General features: G+C 39.0%; 1 long non-coding RNA gene across 1 annotated transcript; it reads right to left on the reverse strand.

Moving 5' to 3' along the window:
- Positions 1–3,660: 3,660 nt before the first annotated feature.
- Positions 3,661–4,069, reverse strand: LOC113017893 (uncharacterized). Its single transcript, XR_003271609.1, has 3 exons — positions 4,018–4,069; positions 3,855–3,920; positions 3,661–3,723 (listed from the first exon to the last, which is right to left on the reverse strand). It is a non-coding gene; the product is annotated as an uncharacterized LOC113017893 (long non-coding RNA).
- Between the last annotated feature and the right edge of the window lie 12,381 nt (positions 4,070–16,450).

A 16,450-nucleotide genomic window follows, 5' to 3' on the forward strand; every position in this document is an offset into this window, starting at 1 on the left:
TGAATCAATCATGCATCTGCTGAAAGGAAGACTTGTGGCTCAAACCACAGGCTGTGTTTCCTCTTTTCTATGTGGCTCAGCCAGAAATCATGAGCTCCTTCAATTTCAGTGCAAATAAAGCCATGAAGCAGAAGAGAAAGTTAGAAACTAATTTTTTATGCACATGTAAGAATTACAGGATAAGGTTTTTTTTCTGTAGGCTCATGTCTCTATTTTTGTGTGATATTCTATTTCTATTTAAAAAAAATAGTACCATCTGTGTTTTATTCAGCAGTTTTGACATTCACTCATCAAAAAGTGTTCTGCACTCTCCATTTGCAGTGACTTCAGAATGATTCAAAGACACAAACATCACCTACATGTCAGAACATAAAAGTGCTCAAACAAAACTTTTGAACTCTTCATCTGAAGCAGGCCCAGACAAGGTGTGTCCTAGGATGCTAAAGGCATGTGCTGCTGAACTTGGGGAGCCACTACAACGAGTCTTCAATCTCAGTCTGCGACTGGGGAGAGTGCCCGCCCTATGGAAGACATCCTGCATCGTCCCGGTCCCCAAAAAGAACCGGCCCAATGAGCTGAATGACCTCCGACCGGTGGCACTGACGTCACATCTTATGAAGACTCTAGAACGGCTCTTCCTCAACCTCCTCTGACCACAGGTACAACATGCCCAGGACCCACTACAGTTTGCATACAAGGCGGGTGTCGGAGTGGAGGATGCCATCCTGTACCTCCTGCATAGAGCCCACTCACACCTGGATGGGGGAAAAGGCACGGTCAGGATCCTTTTTCTTGACTTTTCCAGTGCCTTTAATACCATCCGGCCCTGTATGCTTCAGGAAAAACTGAACAGGATGGAGGTGGACCCCTGCCTGGTGGCTTGGATCTCCGACTACCTCACCGACAGACCACAGTACGTCAGGCTGAAGGACATCACGTCTGACACTGTGGTCAGCAGCACAGGAGCAGCACAGGGAACTGTGCTGTCCCCTCTTCTCTTCACCCTGTACACCTCTGACTTCTGCTACAACTCTGAATTATGCCATATTCAGAAGTTTGCATATGACACAGCCATCATGGGGTGTATCTGGGATGATCAGGAAGAGGAGTACAGAAGTCTGGTGAGGAACTTTGTCGCATGGAGTCACACAAACCACCTGCAACTCAACACCTCAAAGACTAAGGAACTGGTTGTGGACTTCGGGAAGTCCAGAGAAGGTCCACTGCCGGTTCAGATAGAGGGGGAGGAGGTGGAGGTGGTCAATAAGTACAAGTACCTCGGGCTGTGGGTGGACAATAAACTGGACTGGTCATGCAACACAGAGCACCTGTATAAAAAAGCCCAAAGCCGACTGTACTTCCTCAGGAGCCTGAGGTCTTTTAACATCTGTAGGAAGCTCCTGAGGATGTTTTAACAGTCAGTGGTTGCTGGAGTACTTTTCTATGCTGTGGCGTGCTGGGAGAGCAGCACAGCAAAGAAGGACTCATCCCAGGCTGGAGAAACTGATCAGGAAGGCTAGCTCTGTGGTCGGCATGAAGCTGGACACTCTGGTGACAGTGGCAGAGAAAAGGACACTAAAAAAACTGCTGGACATTATGAACAATGCTGGGCATCCTCTGCATTAACAACCAGAAGAGTCTGTTCAGTGACAGGTTGCTTCTCCCCAAGACAAGAACTAACGGACTTAAAAACTCCTTTGTCCCACACGCCATCAGACTGTTTAACTCCTCTCTGGAGGGGAGAGGGAGGGGAAACAGGAGGACAAAGGAGGGGGGAACAACTAAGCTGTAGTGCCTCTTCACTTCACTGTGCAATACTTTTGTTAATAGTCAATGGTGCAATAGACCTCAATACTTGAAATGTGCAATTCACTTGTATTTTTATTTTTATTCCTATTTATCCCCTTCGTATATTTTATTTATATATGTTTCTGTATTTATTTATATATATGTGTGTGTGTGTGTATATATATATATATATATATATATATATATAATATTCTGTAACTGTAACTTCTGTCGGTGCTGTGCTTTTGGAAACCGAATTTCCCAGAGGAACCCACCCGAGGGATTAATAAAGTTTTATCTTATCTTATCTCTGAAGCTGCTGACATGACCACACACTGAAATGTGACACATGATGGCAGTGCTGCCATGGCAGGGCAAATGGCCTGTATTTGTATAGCGCTTTACTCAGTCCCTAAGGACCCCAAAGCACTTTACACTACATTCAGTCATTCACCCATACATTCACACACTGGCAATGGCAAGCTACGTTGTAGCCACAGCTGCACTGACAGAGGCGAGGCTGCCGGACACTGGCGCCACCGGGCCCTCTGACCACCACCAGTAGGCAAACATGGGGTTAGTATCTTGCCCAAGGATATTTGGCATGCAGCCAGGAGGCAGCCTGGGATTGAACCACCGATCTTCTGATTAGTGGCTGACCTGCTCTGCCACCTGAGCTACAGCCACACACCATGAAGTATGAAGACTGCAAAAGCAGCACAAGAGAGGAGCACGAGTCACAGATTCACTACCTGCTTTTCCACGTCAGGATCACAGGGGGGACTGGAGCCTATCCCAGCTGATACTGGGCTAGAGATTGGGTACACTCTAAACAGAGAGACAGAAAACCAACCACACTTACAACAAACACGTTTGATCTGTGGGAGGAAGCTGGACCTCCAGGAGGAAACCCATGCAGGCACACAGTGAACATGATAGACAGACAGCGAGACAGACAGACTTGTTTCAGCTCACTTTATTGAACATACAATAATGGCACTGCAGTGTAATAAAAAAAATACAAATACTATAAACAGAAGATACAGATTGATGTGTGTAAAAATAAACTTTTAAGGTTTGAATGAAAATGTTTCCATGCTGTTTATTTATTTAAACATTTACAATGAAAACAACAGAAATAATATAGCTAGCAGAGCACCAGTTTTAAAATATATTTTAGATGTTTAGCAGTAATGTGGTACCTCAGTATTGGGTAGAAAACCTTTTAGTATGAATAAGAGAAAAAGTCCCATTGACTCTCCACGACACCTTGTGGCACAAATCGGTATTACATGAACGTATGACCTGAGGCAGACCTCAAGAAAACTGGGAAAACTCTGCTACACAGTAAAAAGGCTGCTGAGCATAACGTCACAGCAGTTGTTACTTCCCATTATGTTGACAGCTTTAGTTCATCTTGGAGGGTTGTAATATTTTTTAAATGAAAATGAGTGCCTTTAAATGAAAGCTCTCTTTCAGTGGATTCATGCACAACACTGAAGAGCTGTAACATGTACTCTCAGTCTGACACACAACAACACACTTTATTTATGTCACACTTTTATTTACAAAGTTACAAAGTGCTTCACAGAAAGACATTTATAATATATTACAAATACAAGAAACAATTAAAAAGATTTAAAAAAAAGATCTACAGTACATTAATGTCCAATAAAAATATTATCTAAAGGGAGAGAAACAAGTGAAACACACTGAGTCATTCTTTCAGAAGGAAGTATAAACTCAGGCTATCAGGATCATTGCTTTGAATTCAAAATCTTCTCCTTTTCACTCAAAGTCACTCCAACTTTTAAGAGACTTTAAAGAGAAAAAGAGAAAAACAGCTAAAGAGCTGCTGTTAAGATTTTAGAGCTGTGGCTGAATTTGGATTGACATCGTTGTAGTCAGAGCTCTCCTCTGGGTCACCACGTTGCCCTGTTGAGGTGATCAAATGAAAGCATTTCAAAACAAACTCCCCCTGTTTTGTCCACAAATGCATTTATTATCAGTGAGAATAATTACCGATGTATATTTTGCATTTCAAATGTCACATTTTGTGCACTCACTTGTCTTGTTAATGACTTTGAGCTGAATCACACATGTGACATTGTTGTAATCACCTTCTGCTGGACCTGAAATAATAATCTGATTGACTTTAATGTTAAACACAGTTATTGTATAATCATCCAGCTTCCACAAGCTCTGTATTAATGAAAGTGTAAACTTTACCATTTTCAGTGTTTTCACATCTTCTGACTGTCTCATAGACACAACGATCACCTGCAAGTCAGAGAAAATCAGTCACCTCATGTCTGTGATACTAATTTAAACACAAATATTCTTGCAAATAACATTTATATTAAAAGCTGCAGCAGATGTAATAAGTACAGTCTTGTTGCAAATCACATCAGAATATTTAAAAGTAGTTGAAAAACTAACCATCAAAAAGAGAGGATTAGTCTTGCTGCTGATCTTCATCCTGATTGAGCGTCTGCTCGTTAGCAGCACCTTTATTAAAAATATAAAATAAGGCAATTCACTTTTACATGGTCCTCATGATACATTTGTGTCTTTGAATGATGAAGATTTGTAGAAAGTAAAGGAAAAGGTCTCACTGTTGGTCATTCTGCAGCGATACAACAAAAGCAGGAGAATAATAATGAGAGAGACTCCACAAACCAGTCCAACCATCAACCACACAGGAGACGAAGAGCTGTCAGCTCCTGACATGGTTACTGTAACACAAACAAGAATTCATTAATAAACCTTAATTATATTCGATATAATAATTTATAATAATTATATAATTATTTTTATATAATTATTATATTTATAATAATATAATAATTTTATAAAAGATCCAGTTCATCTATTTTCTTCGACTAGGAACAAATCTGTAAAGAACAGTCTGAAAAACTTAAAAATGACTTTATTCATCTGCTGAGCCCTCTGAAGAGATCTGTGAGCCACGTCTATGTTTCTGGTTCCTTCTCTGGCCGGGGTGACAGTCATTTTAGCAGATTCCTGCTTCTTGCTCCATCCATGGTGTTTACTACACTCATAACTTCAATCTCTTCTGAGAACACAGTTGTTTAGAGATGATGGCGACACACATGCAAACTACATGGAAATCTTATCCACAGAAAAATATTTTTAACAATGGTTCATTTCTATGCTCTGACAATAATGCAGCATTTCTTCATAAAATCTTCTATTCACTAAACAACCTACCAAGCTTAAAACTCATAATATGTGGTGACGTAAATGCTTTGCTGGAGACTATACTGGACTTTGTCCAATAACAGAACAGAAGTGTGATTTTAAAACAATATGGAGCAGTTCCATGTTTGGAACACAGAAGTTTTTCTCATCTCTGTGTTAACAAACTCAAACTTGCTAAATTTGTTAGTACAGATCACACAATGACCTCTTAGTCTAACAGAAAGAAAATAATTAAGCTTACAGGTTTCCACAACTGTGACGCCACTGCTGTCCTCTGTGGAGAAAACTGGATCTCCTCTCCCTCCTCTGCAGTGGTACAGACCTCCTTGTGAGACTCTAAAAACTCTTTTTGCTTCATTTCCTCTCATGAGCTGAGCTTTAGAAGAGACTGAATCACGTCTGAACCAGTCAAACTTCCAGCCAGCAGAGCCCTCCACAGAGCAGCTCAGTGTCACACTGCCCCCTGCTGGTATGACTGAACTTTGTGCTGTCAGCGTGGCTCTGGGTTTACTTGCTGTTGAGTTTACAGAAAAAAACGTCATCAGATTATGACTTGCGTCAGGGAAAAAAATAATAATAAATAAAGATATTCATTTAATAATACTCTACAGTGACACTACACTGAATCGTGTCTGTTATTTCTGTGGAACCTGCATCATATTTACACCGAGCCTATTCCCCTACATCGGTGTTCATTAATGTCTATCCTTATCTTTGTCATGTGTCTGTGACAGTAAAATCAGATAAACGAAATGTGGCCATGTTGGAGGTTTTGGTTCAGCTTTTATTACTGAATTAAGGTGCAGCATCTGATGCTCTATTTCCCAGAATGTAACCCTGCTCTAGTTTTATAAAGAGATGTTTAATTCCTGTAGGTTGAAACACAAAGCCTTAATGCAGGAAAAAACTGAATATCTAAACTAGACTGACAAAAGATTTTTTTTAGTAAAAACATTTGTCATCTGCATCCAGAGTCAAGAAACTGGTTCTTTCGTTTGACCTTCCGTTTCATAAACTGTGTCCTGGTGGTTTTAATGTAACCTCACTGAAAGACAAACAGACTGAAGAACTGCTGTGATTGTCCTTTCTGCTCTCAGTGTGGCTCTGACTCTGACTGGCACCAAACACAAGTTTATAATGTGACACAGGTGATCTGTCTTACTTCAAAACTAGACTAACGATGCACCTGATTTATTCATTAAGACAGTTATCTCTTTATATTCCTCTTTAAATGAATCATTGCAGAGTCATAGTGCACTCAGCTATGTGTCTGATTTTTGGAGGGTCTGGATTGTTTCTTGATGTTGAGTTTAAACTGAAGTAGAAATGAAAACAGGAAACTTCAGTTTGAATCGTAGACCAGCTGACATGAAACTGTCAGTGTGAAGGCATCACTCCATCCTGTGAAGAGATAGTCACTGCTACCCCGACATCTGTAGTCTCCACTGTGGGACACTGAAACTCTGCTGATCCTGTATTCACTGGATGTTGGAGGGCTGTTTGTGTTGGGTGCTGTCCATTCATATTTCCACACCTTTCCTTCACCTCCCTGAATCTCACATCTGAGAGTGATTGTCTCACCAGTGAATATCTGAGACCAGCTGTGCTGCAGCGTCACATCGGTCCTGTTGGAAACTTTCCACAGTAAAATTCCTCAGTTAGCACACAAAAGGAATAAATGAACATTTTTATAATCCCTGTGGCTGAATCTCCTCCTGCTGGCTGATTGAAGATATAAAACAAAAGTGGTTTCTAACAAAAGGCCAATTAACAAGATTCAGAAGTTTGCAGCTTGAAATCCTAACATAATAAAAACAGATGCAGAAAACTAGAATGAATGTTTTATGTTCACCTTTCTGTTTAGATCAATAACTTTAAAGCAGCTGAATTCATTTTAAGCATTTAACCGCTGATTCAAATATATAAAGGAGGATGGAGTGGTTTCCACTAACAAGGAATGGTGAGCAACCACTGCATCATTCACCATTATTTCCATCTAGATATATAAAGTAATTTTGAGATTCATCTGCTGCATTTGTGGCTCTAGTGCAGTGGAGGGGTGGAGATGGGGGAAATCATCGGATCACACGTCCCCTTATATCAGTAGGACGCCGGGGCCTGGACGGGAGAGAAGAGTCTGGATCTGTGCCATAGTCACGGGCACGGAGACAACAAGGAGTGACTGGAGAGCTGATCTATAAAGAAACTCCACTGTAAATAAAACAACACAGTGTCCGTGGTCCTGGGTTAGAGGACTGGAGACGTTACAGATAGAATGTTTGGGCCAATTATGAACTTTTTTTTTCTTTGACTATAGTGTGTGTGTGTGTGTGTGTGTGTGTGTGTGTGTGTGTGTGTGTGTGTGTGTGAGAGAGAGAGAGAGAGAGAGAGAGTTTATACTTAGTGTGTTAATCAGAAACATCAGGGGGGCTGTACTCTATTACAAACAGGACAAAACCTTATTTGTATTTTTATTCTACAACTGTTTATTAATTAAAAGCATTGGTGGCAGTTTAGCTTAATGGGTGAGCAGGTGACCTTATTCCTTAAGGTCCGGGTTCGAGTCTGACCCTTTGCTGCATGTCTCCCCCTCACCTTCTCTTGCCACTGTCCTGTCTGTCTACAGTGGGATGCAAACGTTTGGGCAACCTTGTTAATAGTCATTATTTTCCTGTATAAATCGTTGGTTGTTACAATAAAAAATGTCAGTTAAATATATCATATAGGAGACACACACAATGATATTTGAGAAGTGAAATGAAGTTTATTGGATTTACAGAAAGTGTGCAATACTTATTTAAACAAAATCAGGCAGGTGCATAAATTTGGGCACTGTTGTCATTTTATTGATTCCAAAACCTTTAGAACTAATTATTGGAACCCAAATTGGCTCGGTAAGCTCAGTGACCCCTGACCTACATACACAGGTGAATCCAATAATGAGAAAGAGTATTTAAGGGGGTCAATTGTAAGTTTCCCTCCTCTTTTAATTTTCTCTGAAAAGTAGCAACATGGGGATCTCAAAACAACTTTCAAATGACCTGAAGACAAAGTTTGTTCACCATCATGGTTTAGGGGAAGGATACAGAAAGCTGTCTCAGAGATTTAAGCTGCCTGTTTCCACAGTTAGGAACATGTTGAGAAAATGGAAGACCACAGGCTCAGTTAGGTTAAGGCTCGAAGTGGCAGACCAAGAAAAATCTCGGATAGACAGAAGCGACGAATGGTGAGAACAGTCAGAGTCAACCCACAGACCAGCACCAAAGACCTACAACATCATCTTGCAGCTGATGGAGTCACTGTGCATCGTTCAACTATTCGGCGCACTTTACACAAGGAGATGCTGTATGCAAGAGTGATGCAGAGGAAGCCTTTTCTCTGCCCACAGCACAAACAGAGCTGCTTGAGGTATGCTAAAGCACATTTGGACAAGCCAGCTTCATTCTGGAATAAGGTGCTGTGGACTGATGAAACTAAAATTGAGTTATTTGGACATAACAAGGGGCGTCATGCATGGAGGAAAAAGAACACAGCATTTCAAGAAAACACCTGCTACCTACAGTAAAATATGGTGGTGGTTCCATCATGCTGTGGGGCTGTGTGGCCAGTGCAGGGACTGGGAATCTCGTCAAAGTTGAGGGACACATGGATTCCACTCAGTATCAGCAGATTCTGGAGACCAATGTCCAGGAATCAGTGACAAAGCTGAAGCTGCGCCGGGGCTGGATCTTTCAACAAGACAACGACCTGAAACACTGCTCAAAATCCACTAAGGCTTTCATGCAGAGGAACAAGTACAACGTTCTGGAACGGCCATCTCAGCCCAGATCTGAATATTATTGAACATCTGTGGTGTGAGTTAAAGAGAGCTGTCCATGCTGGGAAACCATCAAACCTGAATGAACTAGAGATGTTTTGTAAAGAGGAATGGTCCAAAATACCTTCAACCACAATCCAGACTCTCATTGGAACCTACATGAAGTGTTTACAGGCTGCAATTTCTGCAAAAGGCAGATCTACTAAATATTGATTTCATTTCTTTTTGTGGTGCCCAAATTTATGCACCTGCCTGATTTTGTTTAAACAATTATTGCACACTTTCTGTAAATCCAATAAACTTCATTTCACTTCTCAAATATCACTGTGTGTGTCTCCTATATGATATATTTAACTGACATTTTTTATTGTAACAACCAACGATTTATACAGGAAAATAATGACTATTAACAAGGTTGCCCAAACTTTTGCATCCCACTGTAGACTGTTTGTGTCCATTAAAGGCTAAAAAGCTTAAAAAAAACAAATCAAAAAAGCATTCATGGTTCATTCAAACATTTCAAGTGTGATTATTGCTTCACGGCTCATGATGATATCAATGACTGTAGCTGTGCTTCTAGGCCATGTGTCTACAGAGCCACAAACACCGGTCTTATTGCTCACTGAGTGACTGCAAGATGTACATTGTTTGTCTCTCACAGAAAAAGATGTTTGATGGTCCCAGAACATGAAGTTCTTTACACCCTTCGCTGTGTTTCACTGTGTTTCACCCTCTTCACTGATCCTCGGTTAATCACGTGAGAATCACGGGGCCCAGAAAAATCTCTATCAAACTATCCAACACTGAGCTAACTGAGTATCTTCAGAGTAATTAAAAAAGGTTTTTATGACAGCTCCACAGCCATTGGTCAAGATGGCCTGGGAAATAAGCCTATCGCACAGAGTGATGTGATCTGTCCAAAAACTGTAATTTATAACAGCAACCTGAGGATCAGGGGCCAAAATACATCTATGAATGACTGAACCATACATTTAATTTCTGACTGATTAACTTATTATCATAAAAAAATAAAAACATTATTATTTAATATTATAACCAAATTATTGTTAATTATTATTTTATGACAGTTTTATTATCATAACTAAGTTGACAGGTTGGGGCCATAGAAAATTATGTTTGGTCGTTATATGATCCCTCTCTGGTCTCCTCCAAACTCTGGAGAACCTGCGATGCTTAGTTTCAAATTAAATGTTTAAACTCACCAGTTTCCTGAATGGTGACTGGATCACTTTGTGCTATGAGTAAAGTTGTGTCTGTTCTCCGTCCTCTGCATTGGTATTTTCCTCCTTTAGAGATCCTGATCACTTTATCTGATCCAACAGCTTCTGTGGACTTCACTGCAGGTGAGGTTTCTCTGACCCACTCATATTTTAAGTCAGCAGAGTTTCACATCACAGGTCAGTGTCACACTGCCCCCTGCTGGTATGGTTGTGTTGTCTGCTATTAAAGTGATATTTACTCCATGTCCTGTAATGAAGAAATACAAAAAAAAACACCATGAAAGTATTTAATGTAAATTGAGCGAAAAAATATCACAACACAACTGAAAGTCAGTGGAGTTTGGAGTTACATATTAGAGAGCTTCCAATTTCAGTTTTTACCATCACAAAAAAGTCAAATGTGGGAATATTTGATAAAAATAAAGAGGACGTAGAAATCTCAAGTGTGTCGTGATTCCAGATCTAGTTTTGTTTTTTTGAGTTTTTTGAGGTTGAATTGTTTGTTTGTTCGTGTTTGTAGTTTATTGATCTTCATTTATTTTTGAGCATTTTTAGAGCCTTTAGTTCTTCTAATAATTTAGTCTGAAAGTTTAATTTGTTCCCTCATTGTTCCCTGTCTCATCCTCTGGGTCAGTCCCCCTTTGTTTACTTTCTTTTGTGTATGTTACTGTTTAGTTATTGTCCTCACTTCCTGCTTTATTTTGGTATTCATTTGTTTCTTGTGTCTTATGTTGAGTTTTACTTCCCTCTTAGTTTGTGTGTGTGTGTGTGTGTGTGTGTGTGTGTGTGTGTGTGTGTGTGTGTGTGTGTGTGTGTGTGTGTGTGTGTGTGTGTGTGTGTGTGTGAGATAAGTTTCACTTTTTCTTATTCAGTCTGTCTCAGAGTGCATTTGGCTCCTCATCTTTCAACACATGACTTTTTTGTGCACAGTATCAGTAACTTTAAACAGCTGTTTAGGTTCAATTATTTATCCACTAATAAAATGTAGCACACAGGTCACAAGGTCAAAAACAAAAATACATTAAGAAGTTTCACATATTTAAAAATGATTCTTTATCATGGAGCAAAGATGAGGTCACATCATTCACGTTTACAAGTGTTTCAAAATGAATTTTCTCAAACTTTGGAGAATTCAAGCTGTTTTATTGCAGATTAATTTTTTTTTAACTCACCAGTTTCACTAATGATGACTGAGTCACTTTCTTTAATGAGTAAATTTGTGCCTTTTATACGTCCTCTACAGGTGTAGATGCCGACTTCAGAGGTCACAAGTACTCTGTTTGATTCACCAGCTACTGCGGTCTTCTCAGAGTTTTCAGAGGGTTCTCTTAACCACTCATATTTTAAGTCAGTAGAGTACTTCACATGACAGGTCAGTGTCACACTGCCCCCTGCTGGTATAGTTAATCTGTCTGCTGTCACAGTGGCCTTCACTCCAAGTTCTGTAATTTAGAAAAAGATCAAAAGAATAAAATTGTTGCTCTGAATGTTTGAAGCAAACTTAAATAATGTGAATCATCTTTTGCAGCCACACAATTCAACACACTGAACATCTACAGAGACTTTGGAGTGACGTGTTAGACAGCTTCTGATCAAAACACCAAATGAGGGATGAAGGAAACAAACTCTATGCTGAGCTCAGAGCAGCATTTGGTTACCATGTTCATGTTGGTTTTTCCTTTAATTTGTCATCTGTGTGGAGCTTTTGATAATTAGCATATTTATAACTCCAAAAAGGCAATCAAAAAAAATCCCACTATATAATCCAGCATAACTCAGTGAGATAGATAATCTACACTACACACAATGTTGATATTTTCAGATCAGATAATCATTCATGAAAAAAAATCCACATGTATAAAGCCAAAGTTCTGCTCTCTGCTCACTCACTTAACATGGTTATATTAACATTTATCAATAATCTCATTGAAATGTTTGGTTTATGTTACAAAATATAACACAGAGGACGTGTCGCGAGTCCGTCTCTCTTGTTTGTTTATCGCCCACTTCGCACCAGAAAGAGGAAACCAGCGGCTGAACAACAGCAGCACATTTAAGCTTGATAAGCTGTTGTTAGAATTTATTTAATATTACTTTCTACACCAGGATCTTTTTCTACGCAGCTGACGCTGGTAACTGTGCAGGGGCGGATCTAGCAAAGTTTAGCCAGGGGGGCTGATAGGGCATGAACAGGGAAAGGGGGCACAAAGACAGACTTTTCTTTCTTATTCTCATTTAAAATGTCTAGCTTTTAATAAATAATTATCTGACACCCAAAGTTTTAATCTGATGTAAAATGTATAGAAGTCCATTACTGTATATAGTAACTGTTAAGTCTAATATACCCTAGTAAGCTATACTACTTTTTACTTTGGGAAGGTACCATCTGTGCAGTCTGCAATTCTGTAGAAGAAAGATGTTGAATCTATTTAATTATTCTTGAAAAATAATTTATTTCTGTGCATTTTTTTCACACTGCATCAAATTAAAGTTGATAACGTTGATTAAGCATCATGAGGTGGAGGGTGGGGAGTGGTTCCCTATTTTTTATTTATTTTTTGATGGAAGTTTGCATCCTATTAGTTAGGTTGCTTAATATTTCTGCTAAGTACTCTTTAAAATACCAGAATAGGGAGGATGGAGCAGGTTTAACTATTAGATTGATCAGTGTTGCTGAACTATGAAATATTTTGGGTGCAGTGTATTTTTTTACATACAGGTATAACAGAATAGCTTTAGTGTTGTTGTTTATTTAAACTTGAGTATGAACTTGTACAAAATGCAGCAATATATTAAAAAAAACAGTTTTATTGATTAAAAAACACTATATCGGAATCATATCGGTATCGGTAGATATCCAAATTTATGATATCGGTGTCGCATCGGACATAAAAAAGTGGTATCGTGCCATCTCTAGTTAAGAGCAACACATATGATATAAATGGAAAACAAAAAACAGTTTCTCACCTTCAGTGTTTCCATGTCTGACTGTACCGAGCACTAAAATAATGAATGAAACATCATCAGACATTATACAACTGACAAAATCACAATAAATATATAAACTGAGGCTTTCAAAAGGTAATTTTTAACATGGCACAGTTATTGCTCATACCAAGCTGTCAGGTAAACAGGTCAAAGCAGTGATACAGTGTAATTGTCACCAGTGAGAAACATTTTCCTTCATCACTGCCATTCAAACAGTAAAGGTGTGTATTGTACTCACAGAATAACCCCAGCAAACAGAGCAAAGAGTGCCCCATCCTCACGTCCAGCCCTGCACGCTGATCTGCATCTAATCTCAAAGTGTTCGACTTTGCATTGATAATAAATGCAGAACAAAGAGAAGCTGCACTTAATGTAGATAAGACCAGAGTTTATATTCAGCTCCTCCTTCTATCACCTCTCTGTGCTTCCTTCCTTTTACACCAACCTCAAACAGCTCCTGTAGCTTTGACCACAGCAGTCGTGTGACGTGTTCACATTTCCTGTCCACTGCAAACATTTAAGCTTCTTTCCTGTTTTGTGTTCCTAACTTTCTCTGTGATATACAAAGGTGATCTGTTGCTTAGTTACTGACACACTTTGCAGGTCATAGTTTTGTCTTTGTTGACGTGTCCTGTGGATCCTGCTGGAGTTTTCTTCTTCTTCTGATTAGTGATATTATAAATTATTCTGTACCTGTTCATCCTGCATGTACTTCAGCTGACTGTCACGTGTCTTCTTGTGTCCTTTTTCATCTTTCTGAAATTAAACAACCTGATTATTCAGTCTGGAAATTATTTCCCATGTTGATTCAGACATGCAGACTGATACAGTCCACAGATACAAAACTTCATTAATTATAATAAATCTTTTGAACATTATGAATTTATGAATATGTAATATAGTGATGATAAAAAAGTGTGTGAGAAAGTGTTCACAGGTTTTCTAACTTGTCAGGGATGATAAGTGTATTTCTTTCTGAGTTTCTACTTTGGAGTCTGTGTTTTCAGTAGAGTCTCTTTAATGAATGTGTTTTTCCTTTTGATGTCTTAGCAGAGGAATTATGTTGAAAATCTTCCTTCAGGCTGCAGAAAAACATAAAAACACATTTCACTGTTGGCTCAAATATGCAGGTCTTTAATTAAAAGGCTCCTCTGACCTCAGAATAGATCTGTGAATGTTCTCATCTTGTGCTGGAAATCTGTTTTTAAGTTTGGCTGTGAGCCCAAACTCAGGAAATGACTCCCTGTGTGGCTGAACTGTAACTAAAGACTTGTGTTCTTCACAAAAACAAAAACATTCAGTCAACAAATTTAACAAAGAAAACATTTACATTTATAGATTTATTACCTGGCAGCATATTAAAGAAAGCATTTCATCTGAAGACAATCTGAGCATCTAATTGTGTGTAGAAAACTACATCAGAAGATACTGTGCTGTGTTACCTACAATATGATGTATTAACTCTGAAAGATTACCACCACATGTTCATTGTTTGTAGTTTTATTATATTTATATCTATTTATAGTGATTTTTAATTTTAAAAAATAAATAAATAAGAAGTTGCTGCAGAAGCTCAAAAACAGAAGCCAGATGTCAGGACTTGTTGGTAAACACTTGTATATCTTAAAGTATTATAATAAATAAAGTGTTGCTCTGTATTCTGTGTGTTTTATTTGTGTCCTTATAATCTGTCTGCGCTGTCATCTGCAGGGCAGCACACATTTAGCTTCAACTGTCCTTCTTAATCTTAGTTCTTCAAGGTGATGAAAAAAAATACATCATTGTTATATTTAAGTGCAGAGATGGTGCAGATGTGGTCACCAACACTTATACCACACAGAAATATTTGCACTATTTCTAATCATGTGTCTTTATTGAGAAGTAAACTGTCCTGGTTTGACCCACAGTCAGTGAAACTAAAGCCAAAGTCATCTTAACACAAACCTAACACAACCAAACTAACAGTTTTACAGTTTTACCTGCTGAAGTACTTTTCTTGTACTTAAATTCAACTTTGGTTTGATTTACAGATTTATTACATTGTTTGATGAAGAATGATGATGTTGATTTTACTGAAAGGCTCAGCTTCTGCATCACAGACAGACCAAACTCATCCTGGATGGAGCAGTTTAATGTAACTGCAGCGTCCAGCAGACAGATAAATATGAGTGAAGTCAAGGTTTGATTACAAACCATCATGTGTTACAAGTTAAGATTTTGTGGGTAGAAAGAGAGATTATTTTATTTAATTCACACATAGCATGTCCATAAATTTACAGCATGTCCAGAGATTTAAAGACAGCGGCTTTTCAGCGTGAGAAACAAACTTTTCACATTTTCCCATAAAAATGTTTTTCCTTTTACTGTCTCATCACCACAATGATGCTACTTTTGTCTGTTTTCACACACTGCCATGCGTAGTTAATGAAGCAGTGATAATTATTACTATTATTTCAGTACAGGCACGTCACATAAACATGTGTCGTCCACACAGAGGTCAAAGTAAAATTTCCACTGTGCTCTTTGTCTGAATTGCTTGTTAACTCTCTGCTGTGAGCTGATAACATAAAACTACACAACTGCTAAAATGAAGACTTCAGGCTGAAACCACAGGCTGCATTTCCTCCTTTCACGGTGATACAGCCACACACCACAAGGTCTTCAACTAGATAAATATAAGCCTGTGGCAGAATAGACGAGGACCAAAAACACTCTTTCATACACACACACACACACACACACACACACACACACACACAGAGAGAGAGAGAGTTTGCTTTGTTGCTTAGTTACTGACACACTTTGCAGATCATAGTTTTGGCTGTGTTGTTGTGTCCTGTTGGTCCTGCTGGAGTTTTCTTCTTCTGGTTAGTGATATTATAAATTATTCTGGATTTCCTCGTTCATCCTGCAGATGTACTTCAGCTGACTGTCACATGTCTTCTTGTTTCCCACGTGGAGTCTTGATGCAGACAAGCAGACTGACACAGTCCGCAGATACAAAACTGAGTTCATTAATTATAATTCATTTTATGAACATTATGAATTTTAAGAAAATTGATGATGAAATCTGCTGATAAAGAAAAGTTTAAATAATAGTAACAAATAGAAGCAGTTTTTCAGTGTTCACGGGTTTTATAAATTCTTAGTGATCACAAGTAAATGGCCTGCATTTGTATAGCGCTTTACTCAGTCCCTAAGGACCCCAAAGTGCTTTACACTACATTCACCCATTGGCGATGGCAAGCTACATTGTAGCCACAGCTGCCCTGGGGCGCACTGACAGAGGCGAGGCTGCCGGACACTGGCGCCACCGGGCCCTCTGACCACCACCAGTAGGAAAACACGGGGTTAGTATCTTGCCCAAGGATATTTGGCATGCCGTCAGGAGGCA

The sequence above is a fragment of the Astatotilapia calliptera genome, unplaced genomic scaffold (assembly GCF_900246225.1).
Source record: "Astatotilapia calliptera unplaced genomic scaffold, fAstCal1.2 U_scaffold_26, whole genome shotgun sequence".
In the NCBI taxonomy this organism is placed as follows: Eukaryota; Metazoa; Chordata; class Actinopteri; order Cichliformes; family Cichlidae; genus Astatotilapia; species Astatotilapia calliptera.